The 27,211-nt window shown below is 34.7% G+C and overlaps 1 protein-coding gene across 1 annotated transcript in view; it reads left to right on the top strand.

Moving 5' to 3' along the window:
- Window positions 1-414: 414 nt before the first annotated feature.
- The window catches only part of LOC108743583, a 106,967-nt gene continuing 80,170 nt past the window's right edge, over window positions 415-27,211 (top strand). The window contains exon 1 of the mRNA XM_018479167.2: window positions 415-702. The gene's annotated coding sequence lies outside the window, so the exon portion shown is untranslated. The remainder of the gene's footprint in view (window positions 703-27,211) is intronic.

The following is a 27,211-nucleotide window of genomic DNA, read 5'->3' on the forward strand; positions in this document are numbered from 1 at the left end:
AGGAGTCTGATGCTCCTGGGGAAGTAAACTCTAACATGAATGCAAGGTTTGTACTTTACACTTTCTACTATCTTATCAACTTTGATAATGCCTGCCGCTATTGTAGGCGAAATATTAGGAAGAAATTTCCAAAGACAACGACTGGAAAGTCCGAAACGTAATGCTTATTATTATACCAAAGACGCCTGCCGTGATGAATCCATAATTTTACATTTATTATTATCAAACACTTTATAATAATCATTTATCCGAGTGGCTGCATATTTCTAACGACAACGGTGAGGTTTCAGCAACATCCCATCATTAAAGTCTCCGTCCACAGTGTTAAAATTCCATCAGCAGCATCTCTCACAGTTTTAGTCTTCTCGATACGACTCGACTTTGCTGCAGTACGACACTGTTCCTCTAACCCCACCTCTAACGCTGCTTAAGCCTACTAGGATCGCCATCCATGACGAAAGCACTTACTGCTTAGCGATGTAAGCCGTTGTCTCTTTAGTTGCCGCGAACCAACTGCAGGAGGCTCTTCGTCGACCGTGGTCGATAGTAAAAAACAAAAACTTCCGTTCGCGTTCTGTGGGTGTTTTTGCTTGCCTGCTGCTGTAACAGCTCAGGATTTTGTTGCTTGCCCGAACTCCGAAAAGTGTGGCCTGTATCTCAATTTTCACTGGATCTGAATGCCACCTAGATTCATAAATACAGGTGAGAACACTTCTTCAGCTTTCTCATCTTCTCGTTAAACTTAATGGAAGTTGAGTTTTCACCGTTCGTTCATCAAGAACACAGAAACGAGGTTAGAGAGGCTGAAAATAACAAATATAGTCAGTGTTGAGTAACTGGATCGAGACGCTTGTTGAAGGAATCCGAGAGGCTGATATCTTCTACCACTACCATTGTATAAATAATGTGTGAATATTTTGGTAATTGAATTAGAAGGTGTGAAAGGTTTTGTGTTATGGATGCAGTGAAAGTGAAGATGTAAGGGAATGAAGTGAGCTTTGCTCCACATCCATGGAGTACTTAGTTGAGGGAGAATTTTGGGAAAAAACACTCGAATTAGTTGCTCCATTCCATGGATTTTTGGAAAATCTGACACATCATTTTGCAAGTTTAACAGTAACGATTTTGGGCTATTATTTATAAAATCATAAGTAATCTAGGATAAAAGATTTTTTATCATATTAATCAATAAAATCAATGCTTTGCCCTTTGCAGGAAGACTTAATCAATGTTGCACATGTTACTAATACGATTAGAATTTAGCTGACAATATTGCCTCCTCTTGTTAAAATCATAAGCAAGGCTTTTGTTTTTGGGATTTCAATTTGATGAATATTGAACCTTACTTGATCAATGGTTGTAAATCAGGCTACCTTCTGATGGGATATACCTACCTATATAAAAATGAAGTATCGATTTCTGGGGCTCTTTAAACGTTAGCACAGAATGTTGAAACTCTTTCCCAAAGCTGGTATTCTACCAAATAAAATTTCAAGTTTCAGTACCTACCGTGCAAAACAGTTGTTTTGACACCAATTGTACAGAACGGTTTGCAAAGTTAAAATACAATTTCTTGATAAATATTGCTAAGTATTTACAATTTTGAATTCTAAACGGCAACTTGTATATGTAATTATCAATCTTCAATGACGGAGTAGGTATATCAATTAATTAGAGATATGTAGGTATCTGTTTTTGAAGCTTTTTGGGTTTTATGTTCTTTAACTATTTCTGAATGAATAACGTGTGACTTGATGTTTGTCATAATCTTATAATTGTTGTGTTTTAAAGCATATGTGCTTCAGGAAATACAGGTGATGTTGCTTCTATAAATAAAAACGGTTTGCGAAATTTTAAATGTCAATTAAGTAAGTGACGTAAGGCAATCATTAGAACTATTCTGAAATGTTAATAGGCTAAACGTTATTAGCAACAATATGTGTATATTTGGAAAGATAATTAGTGTAATTAGTATTATTATATTGTACAATTCAATTCTAATCACATGCTACCTTCCTTGTGCACGGTAAATTTTGATAAACAGATTGATTTCCTTCGATTTTTATGTGCCAATCTTTCATGAGCAACTATTAGGTTTGCATCTGTTTGTTTATTAGTAGGCAACCGCAAACGTTATAAACAAATAAATTAATTAATTAGGCTAGTTGTTGAATTTCGATTAAATCTTTCAGACGCCTAGTGCATTTACATTGTCAAGTAACAGTATATTTTAATAATAATTTTCATGTGCACTGTCGTATTTTTAGACACATTGAGCCTTGAGTGTTACTGTCGTTTTCATTATCTACCTGAACAGAAAGTAGCATTCAAGGTTTTCGTTTCCATAGGTACCTGTCTCCATACAATGACAGTTTGCAGTCCACATTAAACAAAAACACGTTCGAATGTTCATGTTAATGTGTGTCTGCATGTTTCGGACTAATGTTACTATCGGTTTTGAATGTAAATCAGTTGAAAAAAAAAAAAATAAAAGTAAAAACCGCAAAAGTTCTGAACTGGTTGTCAGGTTCCGTCATTTCCATGAACCACTTATCTACCTACACATACATAAATATATCTATACTACATGGTTTATTAAAATGGAATGTTTTCAAAATGTGGTCAATTAGGTAAACAAGAAATTAATGACAAATAAAATTCAGGGAATTCTTTTCATTCGTTGTTATTTAATTTACTGATTTCAAACTTAGCTTACCTCTGGATGCTAGTAATTACTTCTGTGTTCTTTTATTATCTTTCCGAAGCACCTCTCGTTTGTCCTACATATATTTTATTGCATTTACCATAATTCAGTTAGATGAAACCTCTGATTTGGATCCTCTTTGTGACAGATCTATAAAGCTATTGATAAACTTATCTTCTCTCATCTCTAAACTATAATTGTCTTTAACGTGATTCCTAGATCTATCAAAACCTTTTTGGTTTCCTACTACAGTATGGTATTTTAATTTCCTATTGTTAATGTACTTAAGTGTGACCATATTCCAATATTAAAGCGAAAATTAACCACTACCATTTTCCGGTTAAAAAAATTATGCCAGTTGATTCCATTTGTTTGCAGTCAATCTATGTTATGTGGTGAAATAGACTTTTCCTTAGACATTATTGTCTAGTTCGCCTNGTTCACTGTTTCAGCTATCTGCTTTTGTCACTGTACTGGCTAGATCACATCCCGGACGAGCCCCCAAAATGTAGGCTTTTTTCCGTTGTTGTCTAGGGTGAATAAAAACGAATCCAGCTCCACTATTTTTAGAAAGTGTTTAATGAATAAAATTAAAATATTAAAAAGTATAAACGTTTGCACAATTAGAGTTTTCCACAGTATTGAACAGCTATCCTGATACACTTTTCTTATTGGTCACAACAGCACATCAATATACAATTGATTTTATCGTCTTCCGTCTTTATCGTCTTTTTCAGGACTTTCCGTCTTTTGTACGTCTTTCGTCTTCTACGCGTCTTTCGTCTTTCTCGCGTCTTTCCTCTTTTATTTTTACTCTTTTTGTTCGTCTGACCTCGATGGCTACTTATTTGCAACTACTCTTCCCCCGCGGTGTTCACCTTCGTTCACATTGGTAAATCCCCTATAATCTGGGACTTGCAAAAACAATTCGAATGAATCAGGAGCGGACAAACTGCAGAAACTCGCTATCGTATTATTAGGATAAATATAACTGTTATAACTTAACGGAAAGAAAAATAAAACAAAAACCCACAGTACTATGGATTATTTGAAGTTTATAGGAAGCCTTAAAGGTAAATTTCATTTGAATGTTCCGTGAATTCTATTTCTTGCGGAAGTTCTGTAAGTCAAGTCTGAGTCTTGTGAAAGGTTAAAATCAAGAACTCAAAATTTTACCGATGGTGATCATCTCTGGGTAAATGAGGAAATCCAGCATTTATTTTGGGTTTAACCAAAATTAAAGTAGGTAGGTGTCAAAATTTAATCGAACTGACTTTATTTAACATCTTCGTAAGTATTTTACGGTAGCAAATAAAAATCCTCTTCCACTAAAGCAAAGTTTTCTTGTTAACCTTTAATAGGTGAGAAGTAGAAGTAAAGTAATGATACAGTTCACTAGGTGTCACTTTTAATGTCATAAAATAAAGGAAAGAGCAATACGATCTTTAGTAGAAGAAGAAATAGTTGAAGGAATTAGAAATGGTACAGCTCACGGAAGTTAAATTCCTGTTTAATTAATTCCCTTAGTTCCATTGTTAGTTAAGAACGGCAATTTCTCAAAGTTGTCATGACTGTATGTACGTATTAAACCGTGCTCTACAACTTGCGATAGCGCGGCATAATTTTATGTCAGTTTCGTCGTATCGCTTCGTCATATTTTATGGTGGAATTAATGGGGATTCTCCATAGGAGTCGCGCTCTTACCATCGGTAACTAACTCGCTGATCTTGTTACGGAACACCAACCGCAATAAACACGAACTGGACCTACACTCTTATAAATCTGAACTGATATATAGTATATGATCTCTAAACGTGGGCGTCTGTGGAACTGGAGCAATTTATCTGGCGGTCGGTCACATTCAAATTGCGCCCTTATCAAGACCCAACATCTACACAAATTATTGGATACAACTACCATCCATACGGTTCGAGCTACATGTAAATTCAATTCTGGCCCTGGTAAAAAATTCGCTTGTACCCAATTTTGTTTCCTTTGTGTTTGTACATTATTTAAATCACTCTGTATTTCATATACTAACTAACTAACTAACTTTGTCGTGGCCTGTTTATATTATTATCGAATTTTGAGGAACAGTCTTCATTCTTATCGAGAATTGTGGAAGTCCTACTGTTAAGCGGCAAATACGTGTCACTCAGTGTATGAATCGTTTCCCTTCGCGTCTTCAATACAGAGGTCTGTTTGCGAGCATATTCAAGAGCTATCGGGAATCAAGGTATTGATTTTATTATCACATACATGCTTGTACGTAACAATGTTATAAATACATGTAGGCTCCTGTATCATACTCGCCAAATGCAGTCTGAAAAAACTCGAACTTCTTTCTGCAAAATATTCACGAAAACAATCAAGCACGGNGCAAATAAAAATCCTCTTCCACTAAAGCAAAGTTTTCTTGTTAACCTTTAATAGGTGAGAAGTAGAAGTAAAGTAATGATACAGTTCACTAGGTGTCACTTTTAATGTCATAAAATAAAGGAAAGAGCAATACGATCTTTAGTAGAAGAAGAAATAGTTGAAGGAATTAGAAATGGTACAGCTCACGGAAGTTAAATTCCTGTTTAATTAATTCCCTTAGTTCCATTGTTAGTTAAGAACGGCAATTTCTCAAAGTTGTCATGACTGTATGTACGTATTAAACCGTGCTCTACAACTTGCGATAGCGCGGCATAATTTTATGTCAGTTTCGTCGTATCGCTTCGTCATATTTTATGGTGGAATTAATGGGGATTCTCCATAGGAGTCGCGCTCTTACCATCGGTAACTAACTCGCTGATCTTGTTACGGAACACCAACCGCAATAAACACGAACTGGACCTACACTCTTATAAATCTGAACTGATATATAGTATATGATCTCTAAACGTGGGCGTCTGTGGAACTGGAGCAATTTATCTGGCGGTCGGTCACACTCAAATTGCGCCCTTATCAAGACCCAACATTTACACAAATTATTGGATACAACTACCATCCATACGGTTCGAGCTACATGTAAATTCAATTCTGGCCCTTGTAAAAAATTCGCCTGTACCCAATTTTGTTTCCCTTGTGTTTGTACATTATTTAAATCACTCTGTATTTCATATTCTAACTAACTAACTAACTAACTAACTAACTTTGTCATACCGTGGCCTGTTTATATTATTATCGAATTTTGCGGAACAGTTTTCATTCTTATCGAGAATTGTGGAAGTCCTACTGTTAAGAGGCAAATACGTGTCACTCAGTGTATGAATCGTTTCCCTTCGCGTCTTCAATACAGAGGTCTGTTTGCGAGCATATTCAAGAGCTGTCGGGAATCAAGGTATTGATTTTATTATCACATACATGCTTGTACGTAACAATGTTATAAATACATGTAGGCTCCTGTATCATACTCGCCAAATGCAGTCTGAAAAAACTCGAACTTCTTTCTGCAAAATATTCACGAAAACAATCAAGCACGGGTGAGGTATATGTCCGATCGTTCCGCACCTTTTTTTTAATGAATAATAGGATGCCGAGAATTTTAACTTGATCTACCTATGCTACATATGTCTGCGCCTACTGTACTTCTGAGTTGCTATTAAATATATAAGCAGTGTATAGGTTATACGCATTTAGCATAATAAAGTTTTGTTTTGTTGTCAAGCTTTATTTAATGAAGTTGCTTCAAATAGTTAAGATGATTCTGATTAACATAATGTTCAATTGGGCTTTTATACAGTGAACTATAGTATATGACCTCTAAACGTGGGCGTCTGTGGAACTGGAGCAATTTATCTGGCGGTCGGTCACACTCAAATTGCGCCTTTATCAAGACCCAACATCTGCACAAATTATTGGATACCACTACCATCCATACGGTCCGAGCTGACCATTAGATACCGTTATAGAATTTACTGTAGGGTGTAACAGAAATAAGTGTGGGCCTTTCATGTCCAAGATTTTACCGTTTTCGGAACAAAAGGTAGTTGAAGGCACATGTAAATTCAATTCCGGCCCTGGTAAAGAAATTCGGCTGTACTCAACTTTGTTTTTTTTTTATTAAAATATTTCTGTGTTCTTTTATTATCTTTCCGAAGCACCTCTCGTTTGTCCTACATATATTTTATTGCATTTACCATAATTCAGTTAGAAGAAACCTCTGATTTGGATCCTCTTTGTGACAGATCTATAAAGCTATTGATAAACTTATCTTCTCTCATCTCTAAACTATAATTGTCTTTAACGTGATTCCTAGATCTATCAAAACCTTTTTGGTTTCCTACTACAGTATGGTATTTTAATTTCCTATTGTTAATGTACTTAAGTGTGACCATATTCCAATATTAAAGCGAAAATTAACCACTACCATTTTCCGGTTAAAAAAATTATGCCAGTTGATTCCATTTGTTTGCAGTCAATCTATGTCATGTGGTGAAATAGACTTTTCCTTAGACATTATTGTCTAGTTCGCCTATTATAAAAGCTTATTTCATCACAATACTTTCCTTTCATTAAGAGAAAATAAGAAAGTGGCTTTCCCATGTTCTCTAAATAAGAATTTTTATGAATTAATTGTTTTTTTATTTATGTATTGCAATGTTCATTGCTTAAAATTAACTGTATGTTAATTGTACTATGGATTATTTGAAGTTTATAGGAAGCCTTAAAGGTAAATTTCATTTGAATGTTCCGTGAATTCTATTTCTTGCGGAAGTTCTGTAAGTCAAGTCTGAGTCTTGTGAAAGGTTAAAATCAAGAACTCAAAATTTTACCGATGGTGATCATCTCTGGGTAAATGAGGAAATCCAGCATTTATTTTGGGTTTAACCAAAATTAAAGTAGGTAGGTGTCAAAATTTAATCGAACTGACTTTATTTAACATCTTCGTAAGTATTTTACGGTAGCAAATAAAAATCCTCTTCCACTAAAGCAAAGTTTTCTTGTTAACCTTTAATAGGTGAGAAGTAGAAGTAAAGTAATGATACAGTTCACTAGGTGTCACTTTTAATGTCATAAAATAAAGGAAAGAGCAATACGATCTTTAGTAGAAGAAGAAATAGTTGAAGGAATTAGAAATGGTACAGCTCACGNTTGATAATTGAAATAACAGTAAAAACAGGAAGACTTTAAAAATGTGGGGCGCAACAAGCTCGCCGGTTATTTCTGTCCATATTGTCCTTGCATGAGGAACCTTTTACGTTCGTTATTGGATTTTGATTATCTTAGCCCCTATAATAAGGGAGAATTTTGATTTTCAAAATTGTTTAATTAAAATAAAAATAAAAACAAGAGGATTTTAAAAATGAGGTGTGCAAAATTTTCGTCGGTTACTTCTGTCCATACTGTCCTTCCGTGAAGTTCTTTTTACGTTGCTTAATTGATTTTGACAATCTTAGCCCTCGAAAGGGTCTTCTGCTCTATCCTCCGGCTTCACCAGAATTAGCAGTTGTTAAGTAGATCGGTAAAGAAATAAAGGTAACATTTCCTTCTTAATTCTTCTTCTAATAACTCTTACTTGGGCGGTTTTATTGAACCTTCTAATACACATTCTTTAGGTATATGTATTGTATGCTCCTCCACAATAGGTTTACCGTTACAGGTCACACTTCTTGTTACTCACCCACATGTTATCATATCGCTTGATAAATTTCCTGCATCGAAACGTATTCATCGTTCATTGAATTTATATCAAGTCGCAAATTAAAAGTTACGCTGACTGCGCTGGCGAGCGTCCAGTTGTTAATGCAAATTGATTTTCGCTAGCGGACAATGTTTGTTTATCTTGAAGCGCGACTACAGTTATGTAACTGAAAGATGGATTGAAGATGTAATAATTTTTACCTTTCTCTTTTTGCAGGTATGTTACCGACCTCCTGACAGCTATAAACAAAGACCGACAGTTATTTGTGTCACTTACGAAGATGTAGCATTATGCAATGACAACAACAAGGTGAGTGGAGAGACAAATGAAACTAAATAATGTCGGATGTGGCAGGTATTTCGGGAGTGTGTAAAGCTTGTCTTTCTGAGTACCTGGTAATACTGTTAGAGTGTTTGTTTTTTTTCTTTCAATTTGAGAACTCAATTGATGTACTGTACATTCTTGAAAATAGTGATGATTAATAGACTACAAGTTGGCATAATTTTCATTCAATTTTATTATTTTAATCACTGCAATTATTATGATTATACAAATATGATTTAGACAGGGAAACTATTTCGGATAATGGCAATTAAAATAATTCCTTTTACTTTTAATCGTCAGGTAAACAGCGCCATGATTAATTTTTTCAATGTTTAGTTTATGTGACTTTTATTTGGTATCACTCATGGCTATATTCTAACGAATTTTCCAGATTTATTTTATTTATTTGTAACACACGGTATTTATAGTGCTCTTCCAGACATCACTGTATTTATATCACTCTGTATTTCATATACTAACTAACTAACTAACTAACTAACTAACTTTGTCATACAGTGGCCTGTTTATATTATTATCGAATTTTGCGGAACAGTCTTCATTCTTATCGAGAATTGTGAATGTCCTATTGTTAAGCGGCAAATACGTGTCACTCAGTGTATGAATCGTTTCCCTTCGCGTCTTCAATACAGAGGTCTGTTTGCGAGCATATTCAAGAGCTATCGGGAATCAAGGTATTGATTTTATTATCACATATATGCTTGTACGTAACAATGTTATAAATACATGTAGGCTCCTGTATCATACTCGCCAAATGCAGTCTGAAAAAACTCAAGATATTTACGAAAACAATCAAGCACGGGTGAGCTATATGTCCGATCGTTCCGCACCCTTTTTTAATGAACAATAGGATGTCGAGAATTTTAACTTGATCTACCTATGCTACATATGTCTGCGCCTACTGTACTTCTGAGTTGCTATTAAATAAGCAGTGTATAGGTTATACACATTTAGCATAATAAAGTTTGTTTTGTTGTCAAGCTTTATTTCATGAAGTTGCTTCAAATAGTTAAGATGATTCTGATTAACATAATGTTCAATTAGGCTTTTCTACAGTGAACTGTACGTTTCGTTTGGCCCGCGTCTTGTAAATTTTACGTTCGGTTCGGCTTATGCTGCCTTTTAAATCTTTATTTTCACTTTCACTACTTACAACGAGAGGTGATTAATGTATGTAGGTAGGTATTTTTGGGTAACCGGTGTAAAAATTAAAAGAATGACGGTGCAGTAACGACACGTTATGAAGCTACTGCTATGCTCACAGCAATAGTATTTCGTATAGATAAATGTTCGTATTATTACGGTAAAAACTTTCTTGACCTTGACGTTCATCTTGCCATTCTGAAAATTATTTTGGACGCTAACGGTTTTCTGAATCGAATAATAGTAACAACATTCATAACAGCCAGTTCGTAACAATGGACAAGCGAAGCGGATGGTCGATGGCGAGTCTGCTGCCCCATATTCTACTATTCTCTCTTCTTTCGCGAACATTCTCGCGCTGTGTTTTCATGGTACTGAATCTAGAGCGGAAATACTCTGGTCGGTTGCTTTTGATCTTTTGATGATGACAAACGCGGACGACAACAGGTAGATACTGAAAAGTTTAATAGTAGTTTTTGCATTTAGTAAACAAAATGAAGGCGACAGGAACTCTTATAGAATCACTGTGTACATGTAAATTCAATTCCGGCCCTGGTAAAGAAATTCGGCTGTACTCAACTTTGTTTTCTTTGTGTTCTAAACATTATGGATAATATTAAACTGTTTATGTTTATCGTTTGATAATCGGCAATGTTTACATTATCCATCCATGAAGCGGCAGATCTTTTATCTCATTACGCCATTCGGTAGACACCTACGTTGCAAATTCACGTACAGCACCGGCTTCGGATTGTAAATTATTGTGATTTTCTTAAAAAAATTGCCCTTAACCACGCTGTTCAATTTACCGAATTATTTCTCCTTTGATAATACCATGCTTCAATCGTCAACTTTTATCAGTTGTCATTCAAAATCCTTCAGAAGGTCCTGGTGCAGTTGACCATGGTGGATGTGGAAACTGTAATAAATTCTACAATAAAACAATGCTGCGGATATGAAGCTTTATGCCAAAATTTTAGTGTTCCTAAAAATGATGAAAAAGTAGCTTCTTCTATGATTCTCAAAATGAGACTGAAAAGGGTCTTATATTGTCCTATCTTCAGGCATCATCAGAATTAGCAGTTGTTAAGTAGATCGGTAAAGAAATAAAGGTAACATTTCATTCTTAATTCTTCTTCTAATAACTCTTACTTGGGCGGTTTTATTGAACCTTCTAATACACATTCTTTAGGTATATGTATTGTATGCTCCTCCACAATAGGTTTACCGTTACAGGTCACACTTCTTGTTACTCACCCACATGTTATCATATCGCTTGATAAATTTCCTGCATCGGAACGTATTCATCGTTCATTGAATTTATATCAAGTCGCAAATTAAAAGTTACGCTGACTGCGCTGGCGAGCGTCCAGTTGTTAATGCAAATTGATTTTCGCTAGCGGACAATGTTTGTTTATCTTGAAGCGCGACTACAGTTATGTAACTGAAAGATGGATTGAAGATGTAATAATTTTTACCTTTCTCTTTTTGCAGGTATGTTACCGACCTCCTGACAGCTATAAACAAAGACCGACAGTTATTTGTGTCACTTACGAAGATGTAGCATTATGCAATGACAACAACAAGGTGAGTGGAGAGACAAATGAAACTAAATAATGTCGGATGTGGCAGGTATTTCGGGAGTGTGTAAAGCTTGTCTTTCTGAGTACCTGGTAATACTGTTAGAGTGTTTGTTTTTTTTCTTTCAATTTGAGAACTCAATTGATGTACTGTACATTCTTGAAAATAGTGATGATTAATAGACTACAAGTTGACATAATTTTCATTCAATTTTATTATTTTAATCACTGCAATTATTATGATTATACAAATATGATTTAGACAGGGAAACTATTTCGGATAATGGCAATTAAAATAATTCCTTTTACTTTTAATCGTCAGGTAAACAGCGCCATGATTAATTTTTTCAATGTTTAGTTTATGTGACTTTTATTTGGTATCACTCATGGCTATATTCTAACGAATTTTCCAGATTTATTTTATTTATTTGTAACACACGGTATTTATAGTGCTCTTCCAGACATCACTGTATTTATATCACTCTGTATTTCATATACTAACTAACTAACTAACTAACTAACTTTGTCATACAGTGGCCTGTTTATATTATTATCGAATTTTGCGGAACAGTCTTCATTCTTATCGAGAATTGTGAATGTCCTATTGTTAAGCGGCAAATACGTGTCACTCAGTGTATAAATCGCTTCTCTCCGCGTCTTCAATACAGAGGTCTGTTTGCGAGCATATTCAAGAGCTATCGGGAATCAAGGTATTGATTTTATTATCACATATATGCTTGTACGTAACAATGTTATAGATACATGTAGGTACCTGTATCATACTCGCGAAATGTAGTCTGTAAAAACTCGAACGTCTTTCTGCAAGATATTTACGAAAACAATCAAGCACGGGTGAGCTATATGTCCGATCGTTCCGCACCCTTTTTTAATGAACAATAGGATGTCGAGAATTTTAACTTGATCTACCTATGCTACATATGTCTGCGCCTACTGTACTTCTGAGTTGCTATTAAATAAGCAGTGTATAGGTTATACACATTTAGCATAATAAAGTTTGTTTTGTTGTCAAGCTTTATTTCATGAAGTTGCTTCAAATAGTTAAGATGATTCTGACTAACATAATGTTCAATTAGGCTTTTCTACAGTGAACTGTACGTTTCGTTTGGCCCGCGTCTTGTAAATTTTACGTTCGGTTCGGCTTATGCTGCCTTTTAAATCTTTATTTTCACTTTCACTACTTACAACGAGAGGTGATTAATGTATGTAGGTAGGTATTTTTGGGTAACCGGTGTAAAAATTAAAAGAATGACGGTGCAGTAACGACACGTTATGAAGCTACTGCTATGCTCATAGCAATAGTATTTCGTATAGATAAATGTTCGTATTATTACGGTAAAAACTTTCTTGACCTTGACGTTCATCTTGCCATTCTGAAAATTATTTTGGACGCTAACGGTTTTCTGAATCGAATAATAGTAACAACATTCATAACAGCCAGTTCGTAACAATGGACAAGCGAAGCGGATGGTCGATGGCGAGTCTGCTGCCCCATATTCTACTATTCTCTCTTCTTTCGCGAACATTCTCGCGCTGTGTTTTCATGGTACTGAATCTAGAGCGGAAATACTCTGGTCGGTTGCTTTTGATCTTTTGATGATGACAAACGCGGACGACAACAGGTAGATACTGAAAAGTTTAATAGTAGTTTTTGCATTTAGTAAACAAAATGAAGGCGACAGGAACTCTTATAGAATCACTGTGTACATGTAAATTCAATTCCGGCCCTGGTAAAGAAATTCGGCTGTACTCAACTTTGTTTTCTTTGTGTTCTAAACATTATGGATAATATTAAACTGTTTATGTTTATCGTTTGATAATCGGCAATGTTTACATTATCCATCCATGAAGCGGCAGATCTTTTATCTCATTACGCCATTCGGTAGACACCTACGTTGCAAATTCACGTACAGCACCGGCTTCGGATTGTAAATTATTGTGATTTTCTTAAAAAAATTGCCCTTAACCACGCTGTTCAATTTACCGAAATACTCTGGTCGGTTGCTTTTGATCATTTGATGATGACAAACGTGGACGACAACAGGTGGATACTGAAAAGTTTAATAGAAGTTTTTGCATTTAGTAATCAAAATGAAGGCGACAGGAACTCTTATAGAAACAATGTCCCTCTGTCTGTTTGCTGCTACCAAGACCCTTTTTCTCAGGAACACGTGGAAGTAACAAACAGCAATTAACTGAGTACTACCAAATTTCACTGGAGGTACCCGTTGTCTATGGTGATAAGTGTTATGCCTTATCTGTATTTTAATTTCTGTGACATCTTCATGATGTTTATGCAACCAACTATGCGCCCGGATGTAACGTTTACAGCATGTCATTAAAATATATGCAACCAATTATACACACGAATATACACATTAAGATCCGCCCACATTTTCCAATTGTTTATTTCTAACTCCAGTACGTCAAAAATAACAATTTTTAATTAAAGGCTCTAATTAAACGATAACATCTTGGATAAGGAAAGTAGGCTTATGACACAATTCAATCTTTTAATTAAATGTTTTAATAAGCAATTAGTTTCAAAGTATAATAAGTACCTATAATGAGAAGAGAACTCTGTGACCGTTACGATTGAAAGGCAAAAATGGTTTTTAGCGATTTTATTCCTGATAAAACTTAATAAAGCAGATGAAATTTGAAAAAAACGTAGTCGTTTTAATTGCAAATCAAGTGCCTTTACGAAATTTCACGCAGATTTTGTCGCTTTTCTGCAATCTTTAATAGAAAAGTTCATTTTTCGAACGTTTCTTTACGGCTAACTGAGAGATTACGTAAACAAAAATATTACTATTGTTTCAATTCTTATGAACTTAAAGGACTTAAATGCGGTTATATATGTAATAATGGATAATGTAATTATTTAAAATCAATTTATGACCATACGTGTCAAGACCGTGTTGTATCCGTGAAAATGCTTTTATTACGTTGTTATATAAATATTCCACATCTAGTGGATTTATTTGCATTTAACTAAGTACGGTTCAGTAAGTAAATACAGAAATTAGAAAAGTAATATGGAAAACGGGTACATCCCGGTTTCGATACGGATACGTATAATTTCACCTTTACACGTATGATTCTACGTTAACGGACAAATAAAGATAGCAGTTAAATCCTTTTCTTGGTATTACACTAAATACTATTTCTATTTTTATGAACTAAAAGCAAATTCATAGGTGTAATAATGGATAACGTAGTTATTTGAAACCAATTTACACCCATTCGTGTCATGGCCGTGCTCTTATTATGTCTTTATTTATGTATTCTAATCTTAGTGAATTTGTACGGTTCAGTAAGTAAACATAGTCTTTAGAAAAGTGTTATTGAAATATATTTTTTACGGGTACTAGGTGTTAAACAAAACGAAAGCAGGAAACCCTGGATAACAAACGAGATTGTAGGATTAATAGAAAAAAGGAGAAAATACAAAAACAGGACAGACGAAGAAGGGCAAAAAAAATATAAGGCTATAAAGTGGGAAATCATTAGGAGGAGTAGGGCAGTTAAGAAACGGTGGATTGATATGAGGTGTATGAAGTAGAAGAAAAGTTTGAAGTAGGTAAAACGGATGTGGATTATAATATAATTAAAAGGAACTTTAGAGATATAGGGTACAGTAATAATAGTATTATAAGAAAAGAAGCAGGGGTCATTTTGATAGAAAATGAGGAAAAGGCAGATAGGCGGAAAGAATATTTAGAGAACCTTTACGCAGGCCCTGAGTTGGGAGATATATTAGAGAAGGAAGATAGTGTGGAGATGGATGGGTGAGCTAGGTTATCTCATAATGAGAGACGAGTTCAATGTAGCTTTAAAAAACTTAAACAATAATAAGGCGCTATAGATGGGATACAGGCGGAAGTTTAGTATGTAGGAAGTCAGATGATCAGAACGGAACGAATGATATGAAACGGGATATAAAACAGATAATTTTAGAGGATTCTGACTAACATAATGTTCAATTAGGCTTTTCTACAGTGAACTGTACGTTTCGTTTGGCCCGCGTCTTGTAAATTTTACGTTCGGTTCGGCTTATGCTGCCTTTTAAATCTTTATTTTCACTTTCACTACTTACAACGAGAGGTGATTAATGTATGTAGGTAGGTATTTTTGGGTAACCGGTGTAAAAATTAAAAGAATGACGGTGCAGTAACGACACGTTATGAAGCTACTGCTATGCTCATAGCAATAGTATTTCGTATAGATAAATGTTCGTATTATTACGGTAAAAACTTTCTTGACCTTGACGTTCATCTTGCCATTNGGGATATAAAACAGATAATGGTGTAGGATCGAGTCGTGTTCAATAAAAAGAAGGTACTTCTATGCTCGCGAACGTTTAATTAAAAAATTCTATAAAAATTGTTAAAGGTGTATGTTTGGAGCGCCGCGCTGTACGGGTGCGAAATATGGGGTGTTACAGGCGAATGATGAGCATACCGTGGATACAGAAGGTCAGAAATGAAGAGGTATTAGAAGGAATATGAGAACAGGATACTCTATGGAAGTCAATAAGAAATAGGCGTGATAGGTTGGTACTATAGTACATCTTCTCAGGCATGAAGAGGGCTAGGCCTATATTAGATTACTGTTCGCAAACAGTTAAGGATGTGGGTTGTTCTATTTTTAGAGAAATGCGAAGATTAGCTCGGGACAGGAAGGAGTGGAGGTGCGAGTCCAACCAGTCTTAGGACTTACGACCTTGTGATTATGACGGGTACAGCCCTGTTTCGATACGGATACGTACAATTTGACCTTTACACGTACAATACTTACAATACTGTATAGGTAAACGTGTAACTTTGTTCGATAATGATCAGTATTACCTACCGGCCGCTTCGGTGTTCTAAATTCTACGTTAACGGACAGCCGAATGCGGATATCCTTATCAGTTCCCTTTTGCAACAGCGCAAAAACGTCTAATTGGAGACCTCTCTATGTGCAATTTTCTCAACAACGGTGCGGAGGAGCGCGGAACCCAATGTGAATGTAACTACAGCAGCAAGAGCATGGGACTATTATCATTTTTGATCTTATACACAAGTTACAGAGAAGGCATACCAACGAATAACAGTACCGGCCATTCTTGCATGTGCCTTTTTAAATTCTTATAGGTTATACATATTTTTCTATTGGAACTGAACAGTGACGGATTAAGAATTTTCCTGGAAAATTACTTGAATATATAGTACAAGTGCGATTAGTGTTAGGTATTTTAAAACCTGCCTTTCTTTGAATATTAGAACAAGTAAAGATAAAATCAGTAAAATTTAGTATACCTATTGCGAAATTACGTAATTGATAATAATATCCCTAGACAAAAATTTTCAGTCTCTCAGAGTCTTTCGGAGTCTTTCAGTGTCTCTGAGAGCGTCTCTCACAATCTCTCACAGTCTCTGTATGGGAGACTCGAACGATAAAATTGATAATTCAGAGATTCGAGTCTCTCACAGAGAGACTGAATTAATAAAACTGAAAAATTGAGAGACTCGAGTCTCTCGTAGAAAGACTGGGATCTCTGAAATATGTTGAACTTAGAAAATTTTAACTATGTCTATCAAAACACCACTTACTGAGAGATTCGAATCTCTCGTTCAGAGATTCGAGTCTCTCGTTCAGAGATCCGAGTCTCTCGTTCAGAGACTGGATACGAAATGAGGATCTCTCTATGAGCGACTCGAGTCTCTCGTTCAGAGATTCGAGTCTCTCGTTCAGAGATCCGAGTCTCTCGTTCAGAGACTGGATACGAAATGAGCATCTCTCTATGAGCGACTCGAGTCTCTCGTTCAGAGACTGGATACGAAATGAGCATCTCTCTATGAGCGACTCGAGTCTCTCGTTCAGAGACTGAACATTTTTATTTCGGGATTTCATTGTAATTAAAATAGGTACGCCAAGAAAAACGAAAAATAGCATAAACATTTTAAGAATAGTGATGAGCTAAGCAAGATGAAGACCAATACTGTCGGTCAAATACTTCTAGTCTTGGTCTTGGTCTTGGTCTTGCGTGGTAAGTCTTGATTTTGCTCATTTAATCTGATACTTACTTTTTTTTTATTATTTTTCTAAGCACATATTTTTAAAGGAAACAGAAAATTATAAAAACTCGAGAACTTACCCTTCCTCTAATGCATAAATTGACCCTTTCTCCAACGTATAAATTGACCTATTAGCGAAAAAGGTAGTACCTACAAGGTACTTGGAGGAAGTAAAAAATNTTTTAATAAAGAATATGCACTTTCTTTATTATTGCACATCATGAAAAACATTTTTTTTTTGAGATTTTAGGAATAAGGGTCGTATCTGTTGTTCTCTGTAGAAAATCCTTCTGCAAGGATGTGTTAAGGTAAGCTTTTATTAAGAAGAACAATCTTATTTTTTTTATTACTGGTTGCTATCAAACTAAAGAGATAAAATTTGAATTAAGACAAAATACATTAGTAGGTGAATGACACTTTTACTTGTTTTTTCTTTAGATAAATAATGCTTGACCAAGATCAGCACTGTTCCAGTCTTGGTATTGATCTTGGTCTTACTTATTCGGTCTTGGCATTCGCCTTGTTGATATAGTTACGGTCTTAGTCCTGATCTTGAGTGTTCAATTTTGGTCTTCCTCATTTAATCTGATACTTTCTTAAAGTAAGTAAGTAAGTACTCTAAGTACAAATTTTTCTGTTTAACGACACAATAATTGTCTTAAATGCAGAAAAATTCTGTCGTTGCGAGTTTGTGAGTTTTGTGACTTTAAATGAAAATAGTGTGGATAGTTGTGAAAATTATAAAAACTCGAGAACTTACCCTTCCTCTAATGCATAAATTGACCCTTTCTCCAACGTATAAATTGACCTATTAGCGAAAAAGGTAGTACCTACAAGGTACTTGGAGGAAGTAAAAAATATCGAAAAAAAAAATAGTTTGTCTTAAAATTAATAAAGGGTAAGTACAAAAAGTGGTTAGTTTGTAAGTAAATTAATTAATTGCAGGGCTAGGTTAGGTTAAGATGGTCAGTTAGGTAAAATATTGTCCATTTGCACTTAAATACTGACTAGTGGATTTCAATATCAGAAACCATTAATAATTACCATGATTGATCTTGGTTGTTTACACCTTCGTTCAAGGTTATAATGAAGTCATTACCAAATTAGAAAGAAACAACTGGAATATGTGCGAGAACAAAATACATTCAGTTTGTCTTCGATGTAGGAATATTCTTCGTGGTATGATTGTGAATCGAATTTTAAAACACATTTAAAATGCATAAACAATAATAATATTAGAAATGATGCTTCTTTATATTGGAATTCAGGTTTTTTGAAGTGTATATTAATATTATGCACGACGCCGATGTAATTTAGTTGCCTGAAAGACTTTCAGATATTCAGCTCGTGTTGCAGATAGAACCAGCAACAAAAAAGAAGATAAAGAGTTGGTCTCTGCAGTGGCATAAAAGTTGACCCACTTGTTCATATAAACGGCAAGACAATAATGTAACACTGTCGTTTTGTTTACCAACTCGAACGCAAGCTCTATCTCTTCTCTGCGTTACATCAGTATTCAAAAACCAACTACTTCTGCATATTTTATGAAAGTACGTCGGGCTCACTAGACTAAGAAAACTCAAAACGTTGTGGTTTCCTTATACATGAAAACCCTTGAGTGTCCTAACGAAATATAGTAATTTATATTTATAAGTGCATCACAAAACTAATTTATGTTTGAAGAGACAACGTTTAGGTTGTAGGTATTGATTAGAAAGACAAACCAAAAATAACGCCACACGAAATTAATTTTCACAAAATATACATGTCAAACAAAGAGAACATTAACGACAGTGGCAGTTTAGGTACGTTACACAGCAAGAAAAATACCGAAAACATTAACTACACGTTCCTTAAGTGTAACTATTTCATTTATATGTGGCTGTTGTACTCTCTAGCACTGCTTTTTTTAATAGTTATGATGAAAACCGTTAGGAAATTGTTGTTTTCAAGAATTCGTTAAAAACGTTGCAAAAATTAAACAGGAATGTCATAACTTCCTTTGTTTAGGTGCTTTATTATATTTATGTGGTAATTTAATTTTTATGAAGCCAACTGTGTTATTAGACACTTATCTTTATAAAACTGAAGGTAGATGTCTAGGTGAACTTACTAATAGTCTTTGAAATTGAAATCCCCAGATAAAAATGTTCAGTCTCCCAGAGTCTCTGAAAGCGAGACTTGAGTCTCCGTCTCTCATCGAGTCTCTCTGGTGTCGCTGAGAGAGACTGTCGAAAGACTGTCAAAAAAAACTGTTTAGCGTCTCTGAACGAGAGACTCGAGTCGCTCATAGAGGGATCCTCATTTCGCATCCAGTCTTTGAACGAGAGACTCGAATCTCTAAACAAGAGACTCGAGTCTCTCATAGAGAGATCCTCATTTCGCATCCAGTCTCTGAACGAGAGACTCCAATCTCTGAAAGAGAGACTCGAATCTCTTAATAAGTGGTGTCTCGATAGACATGGTTAAAAGTTTAACATATTTCAGAGATCCTAGTCTTTCTACGAGAGACTAGAGTCTCTCAAATTTTCAGTTTTATTCATTCAGATGACTCGTATCTCTGAATTAACAATCTTATCGTTCGTGTCTCTCATACAGAGACTATAAGAGATCCATAAAAACACCTAGGCAATCACTGAGAGACTGTGAAAGACCTTGAGAGACGCTCTCATATACGATGAAAGACTGAGAGACTGGAGAGAGACTGAAAATTTTTGTCTAGGGATTATACTGAAGTTCAAAGTGGAAACATATTTAGTAGTCATTGTATGATTCATATGTATTTCCAGCAATAAAAATAAGAAATGTTTAACTTTAATTTGAATTATAAATTTGCGGGACCATCAATGAGTAACATTAGACTTATATCGTTATAACCGATGTGGTTACAACCAGGTTTTACTGTTAACTGCGAGTATATTAATAGAAGGCGATTCTATCAACTCGCTTTTGCGAAACAGCTTCGGCTTGGTCGATGACTTATTGAAATTATTTACAGCGTGCTGATGAGAGCTAATAAGTTAGAAATTGTTGTCTACGTGTGGTAGTTTTGATATTTTTCCGTCTAAGCACTAATGTTCTTCATTATATTATAGTTGCTTTATTCTATGTACGAAGATGATAAAGTTTTCTTTTCAGTTCATTACAACCATATTAGTTTTTGGGCGTGTAAATCTAACCTAAAAAATTGTCAAGCAGTGTTACGTCATTCTGAAGAAATTTGCCATTTCTAACCATTACTGTTAATAGAAGCATCCTTGCTTAGATGACGCTACCATAATAATAACAGCATTATTGTAAACGGTACGAATGTTTTCATGAGAAAGAATTTTTATGTCTTCACGTGTATTTTAATTACAAGTAGTGATGTGTTTCGTAAATATTGGGAGGTGCAATAAAATGCGATAATAACCTTTCGTTAGTTACGTAAGAATTTATTCATTGATGTTATGGTTAATAATTGAGGAACGCAAACAGAATTTATTGACTATATCGAAAAAGGCAATGTGCGAGGCGTAATTTATTCAAAAAGGCATAATCCTAGAGTTATTTTATATACCGTTCATTCTTAAATGTCACGTTGGCACTGTCGACAAATGCTGGTTTTTGTAAAAGTAGAATTTGATTTATTAGAATTCAAGAACATATAAATATTTAATTTAATTAAAAGTTACTCGCTTAATGTCTAACCAATTGGCTAGGAAATTAAACGATTTTAAAGAAAATCACATCATCAGGTGTGGCCTCAACGCATTAAATCCGAAAAACATTATTTGATAGTCAGTATTCATATGCAATATTAATTTGAAATCATTTTTTTTTTATTTAAATTGTACCCACTACAAACTACCTCAAATTAATGAGGGAAAAATTGTTGCTGTTGTCATACCCCCACCGGGAATCGAACTCGGGACCTTTGGCTTTACGCACCAATGTTCTACCACTAAATTTCTTCCTTCCTTAATTTGAGGTAGTTTGTAGTGGGTACAATTTAAATCAAAAAAATGATTTCAAATTAATATTGCATATTAATCCACTATTACGTAACTAACAATGTCATAGGATTTAATATTATCAATTTTGTTGCAACTATAAATACCCAAGACAGCACCTTATATTCCGGCTTTTGCTGATAATGGGGGTGATATTCTAACATTAAAGCAAAATGTTAAAAAAAGACCAACTAAACCAGAACAATTTTATACTGTTCACAATTTTATCCCAAACAAGTACCTACACTGCAATGTGGTATTACAGAAAAATGACGAAGAAAAGTTAGAAATGAAATGGTAATAAAACTATGACAATAGGGGGGAGGGTGCCATGGTGATTCATAAGGAAAGAGGAAGTTAAGACAGTAGAACACTTTCTGAGGCATGAACAGATAGTTATAAGTAAGTTTAAGTAAAAACAGGGGTAAAGGAAAACAAAAGTACATTGTTAAACATTATTGAATCCTGCAACAAGTAGCAATTTTCTACGCTGCATTGTCTGCACTTATTTAGTAATAAATGATCAAAATTGTCTCCCTTTTTCTGTTGTGAAGAAATCGTACAAATCTGCACACAGTTTTATATAGGTATATACGTACCTATATACAAAAGTATAGTTAATGGCGATGTCAAACTGATGTTGAGTAAAACATGCTAATAGCGCTAATTAACCTTTAGATTTTATTTACGTCTCTTTTTATTTTTGTTGTATTTCGATTTTACACCGAAATCTGAAATCTATAATTGCTTGTAAGAAAAAATTCCACAATTTAAATTTTAAAAAATATGCATGTAAATGTATTGTGGAAATGAACAAGAAACAGAATAAAAAAAAAAGATAAAAATTCCACTATCATTTAATAAATCTTTACAATGTTTAATTACATCTTCACACTTGATTTAATGCATTATAATAGATAAATAATCTTTGTGTTATCATTTTCAGTTTACAACGGGACAATTTAATTTCAACTTTTTGATTACAGATTAAAAATAGATATAATGTCAACTCACCTGTTGAAATACAAATCGGACATCTGATGTTCCGAGAATAATCATAAAAAAGTTTCTGTTCGTATTTGTGATTATACCAGTTTTAGAACATAACACTACATGAGTTGTCCTATCAACTGAGGAGTTAACAAACGTTTTTTCAAAATTAAAGAATACTAGTTGAACCCGTTCAAAAGGGTACCTTTGTCGATCATGCAGAGGACATATATATGACATATGTCAATTAGAGAAACCTGCGACCACAAACTAACCTAACATTGCGGATATCGCACCAAATTCCAGAATATTCTAGCTTCAGCTATCTGAACTCTGCAAAATTACATTACAAACCTACCTACTCTAGAACCATAGATACTTAGAGCATTATTATACGGGCACACAGATGTATATTTTTAGCATCACAACACGTTATCAAGATCAGTCATTCATGATATATGTTTGTCAGGTGACAACAAATTAATCTCCAACTAACGATTCCATAAAAAAAAAAACCTTAAGTTTAGAATTTTAGTATCTTATAGGTGTATAAGATTAGGATTGAAATTAAAAATGTAATGTATCTAATCAGAGGTAAATTTATGAATTAGGTAGCTATCCAATGGAGCATTCAAAAGAAACGCAGGAAGAATTCTTCACCTGTATTATTCCTGCTTTAGTTTTTTTTTTTTTTCTAAAAATATCTACACGGTTGATTTTAAAAAATATCTTATCTTCCCGTAAGATTTGACGAAGTAAACAGTGACATAAGATCGTCACACGCACGCATCCATTCTATTTTTTATGAAAAAAGAAAGACTTTCTGACTTTAATTCTCTTAAATATACTAACTTATTATTATTATTCAAAGATAACAGTTGGGACACCCTTAAATCCATCATCAGACGCAGGGATAGTCACTTGACGACCATCTGATACCGAATGAAGTTCCCAAAGAACCCTTCCTAAAGTACAAAAATCCTTCTGGTGTATATTACTTCGTAGCTATTGCTTTGGAGGAAGAGAGTCATCTAGGTATCCGGTTCCTCTTTTCCGCTACCTCACTAAAGATGATTTGTAGCGGTGTCTCATCTTCCTTTATGTATAATCTACAGTTAGGACATTCCCCGTCTTTCCAACTCAAAATAGGAATCTGTTTCGCCCACTGCTGCAGTTTGGGTTGTAGTTCATCCCTTGATGTTCCTCCACACCTCGGTCTGCTTATTTTTACGATTTAGCTTTCCATTTAATATAATAAAAGGAAGTCATTGATAAAAACAGGGTCAATAATTTTTGACAGGATTGGAATCAATCATTCACCTGTTCGATTAAATAAGTGTTTCAATTTTCTTATTTTGGAGAAAGAGAGTTTCAGTAGTATGGATGGAGGTTTGAGGATCCAGAAATTTGGAGCAAACAGTGGGAAATTGAGAGAAGCTAATTTCACACAGAGGAGACATTCGGTGGTCTGCAAAGAGCGCGAAACTTCGTCCCAGCGATTATTTTCTGTGGGTCCTTGAAATCCAGGTTTAAAATAGATAATCCGATCACATCAGATCAGCTAAAGCGAAATATTGCGAGAGAAATCAACGCCGTTCCAGATGTTCTTTATTGAACAAAATGTCGCATCAATTTTGAGGCTTCACAACTTCAGAATTGTCCTTATTAGTCGTCCCTCCAGGTGCTCAGAATCGTATAGAAAAGCAATTTCGTTGCAACTGGTTTTTTCTACTACTCTTAAATGCCATTAACCGAAAACAAACTGCTGGCATTTAATCTCAAGATATCTGTTCCATGTCAGCTTACAATCCAAGGTGAACCCCAGAGTCAGTATGCAGGTTTTACTCCACTTGTAAATCCAGGTAAACACCATTTTTTCAGTTTTGTTTGTTTAGTTAAGTGATCTTCCACTAGGACTTTACAATCTTTCGTAAACCCCCAGATGGATGCGTTTAATTATTATCAAAGTGTAATCAGTGTATTACATGATTTGGTTTTTCATTAAGGCTTGTCAACAGATTGTCTGTCACAAGGCTCAACATGAGGGGCGTTACGAGTTCCTCTTCGGACAACCTGCTGAGATGCTGTCCCTTAAGGCTCTTAAGGTGACCTTTAGTGACCCTTGTAAAACGCACCATTAAAATACATACATAAAATTTTATAGTGAATATTGTGGCATTTACTAAAACACAACGAGAAAATCAAATTGTTCATTAGGAGCTTCTAAATTCACTTGTTTNTAAGGGAAATGCTCATACAGTAGTTATATATTTATATGAAACCCCGAAGAACTATTGTTATGACGATTTTTCATTTTTTTTAGTGGAGACTTTAACGTTCGGTCAAGCGAGAAACCTTTCGCATCAAGCAGAATTCGGGAACTAAAAGCGGTAATATTTTTTAATGGAAATTCTATGCTCTTCCAGTTTAAAACTTACACATATACGTATAAAATTTACAAGTTTTAATGCAAAATTTACTTTTTGAAACACCCAAAACTACTTAAGTTTGCTTAAAGATATCATCCTCGATTTAGGGCGTATAAAGTTCTTAACTGTCTTACGTCCTGTTGACTTATTTACGCATATATTTTGACGATGGGGTTTCTTAATTTTTAAAAGCTACTTAATTAGTCATAAAAGCGGAGTGATGTTCGCTTAGAAATACCATAACAATTTATTGCCTCGATCGCTACGTTACGCAAAAAGAGATAAATAAATCGATTTATTGTTGTGCGATATAACGCTTTAATACCTGTATATAGTTTCTTATCGATACAGTAACGGCTGTACCGTTAGCCTAAGGTTGTTATAGGCACACACACTTAACAGGCTTTGAAAATTCATAAATCTAATGAATGCGGTTCCAGAAGCGAATAAACAACTCAAAACAGAACTTATTTACAAATTAAGGAAACGTTAGGTCGGGATAAATTGGAAAACGCTTTTTTTATTTTTTACAAGTTATAACATTTTTAATGACATTCAAATGTGCATTTGTGATAGTATACTTCATTCACTTTCTCTAGCGACTTGCCCCTTCCGATGTCTTGAATGAGCGCTGGCAAAATCGTAGGTAGGGAGAAAAAAGCTCATTATACTCTCGACTCTTGTTCATTAAACATACTTTTTCATACAGTACCTGCCGAAAGTTTGGTTCAATCATGAATAGTAGTGCGAGTCGAAAACAAGCGTTAAAGCCTTTAATATGACTTCAAATATAAATAAACATCTCGTTGATATTTCCAGTAGTAAATGGTACCAATAACAGCACATTTGGGCAATGCAATTGTAGTGGAAAAAATGGTCAATATTTCCGTGCAGTACTGTACGGATTATACGATTCTCGCTGGTGAAGAGTTTGGCCGGGAGTTGTCTCCTTCCTTTTCTGGCCTAGTGCTGTTCTTTTCTACTTTGCACCGGTCAAACTGAAGGTCACATCGCTGCAGAAAGTAAACGAAGTATGACTAAAACTAAATTTTTAATAGGTAGATGTAAAAGTCATATACAATAAAGCTTTTTTTATCACTCTCTCAGTTAGCCGATTTAATTCTTTAAAAAAGTTTTATAAAATTTCATTCGGATTTTTTAAGGATTTTAAAATATATTCGACAATTAAAACGCCGAAAAGCGATTTTACCTTATAAACTTAACATAAGGGCTCTTATCAACGACACGAATTTTCGCCCTAAGTCGGTCCGACGACTTCAGCGACACAAATTTGTGTCGTTCTTCGGATGACTTTTGTCAAAAAAACGTATATTGAAATTTTCAAGCATTTGCTCCAAAATATTTTCATTTTCATATCTATAAATATTGTTTATTCACTCCTGACCTCTAAGTTAACTAGTACATTGTTGCGATAACAGCTTCAGAGCACTGGCAATAATAGTAAAATATGTGAACACTCTTACGCTGGTTTTAATTGTTATTATCGTTTTGTACAACGCCATATGTCGTCTATTCGTGGATCTCTCACAATAATTCTTCAAATGTCCAACCGGCTGAACAGTTAATTTTAATATGCCTGTGTTAGAAGGTAAATAAATCTCGATCTTGACCATTGGAACGATAGATTTATTCAGCAACTAATAACATTAATAAGATTTATGCGACCGAAGGTGTGGCAGTAAAAACATTTTTCTTGTAGAGGTATGTAAAATGTTGCGAAACTATGAATTTATACATATGTCCACGCGGTAAATTTTTATGTAATTTTGTTAAATTACCAGTAAACTAACTGGCCTTTAGATGTTTATACAATGCCGCAAGAAAGGTGCATTTCTGGATCTCTTGCAAGATTTTCCAGTTTTACTACCATGATTTCAGACTGCCGAGAAATCTAAAATAGAGATGAACGGTTACCAGATTTGGACCTAGCACTTTTTATGATCCGACCGAGTAGCGAATAATGATGCCGGGTACCCGGCAGTAGGTACCAAGTAATTCTGCCAGAAAAAAGTAAAAACAAACAGTAGCAATAACCATTCAATAAGTATCCGTTTAGTTTCTCTGGCGATGTGACCTTCAGTTTGACTGGGGCGCAAAGTAGAAAGGAACAGTACTAGGCCAGAAAAGAAAGGAGACAACTCTCGGCCAAACTCTTAACCGGTGAGGAGCGTATAATCCGTACAGTACTGCACAGAAAAATTGACCATTTTATCCACTACAATTGCATTGCTCAAATGTGCTGTTATTGGTACCATTTACTACTGAAAATATCAACGAGATGTTTATTTATATTTGAAGACA

This window comes from Agrilus planipennis, unplaced genomic scaffold, assembly GCF_000699045.2.
Source record: "Agrilus planipennis isolate EAB-ADULT unplaced genomic scaffold, Apla_2.0 scaffold19, whole genome shotgun sequence".
NCBI lineage: Eukaryota > Metazoa > Arthropoda > Insecta > Coleoptera > Buprestidae > Agrilus > Agrilus planipennis.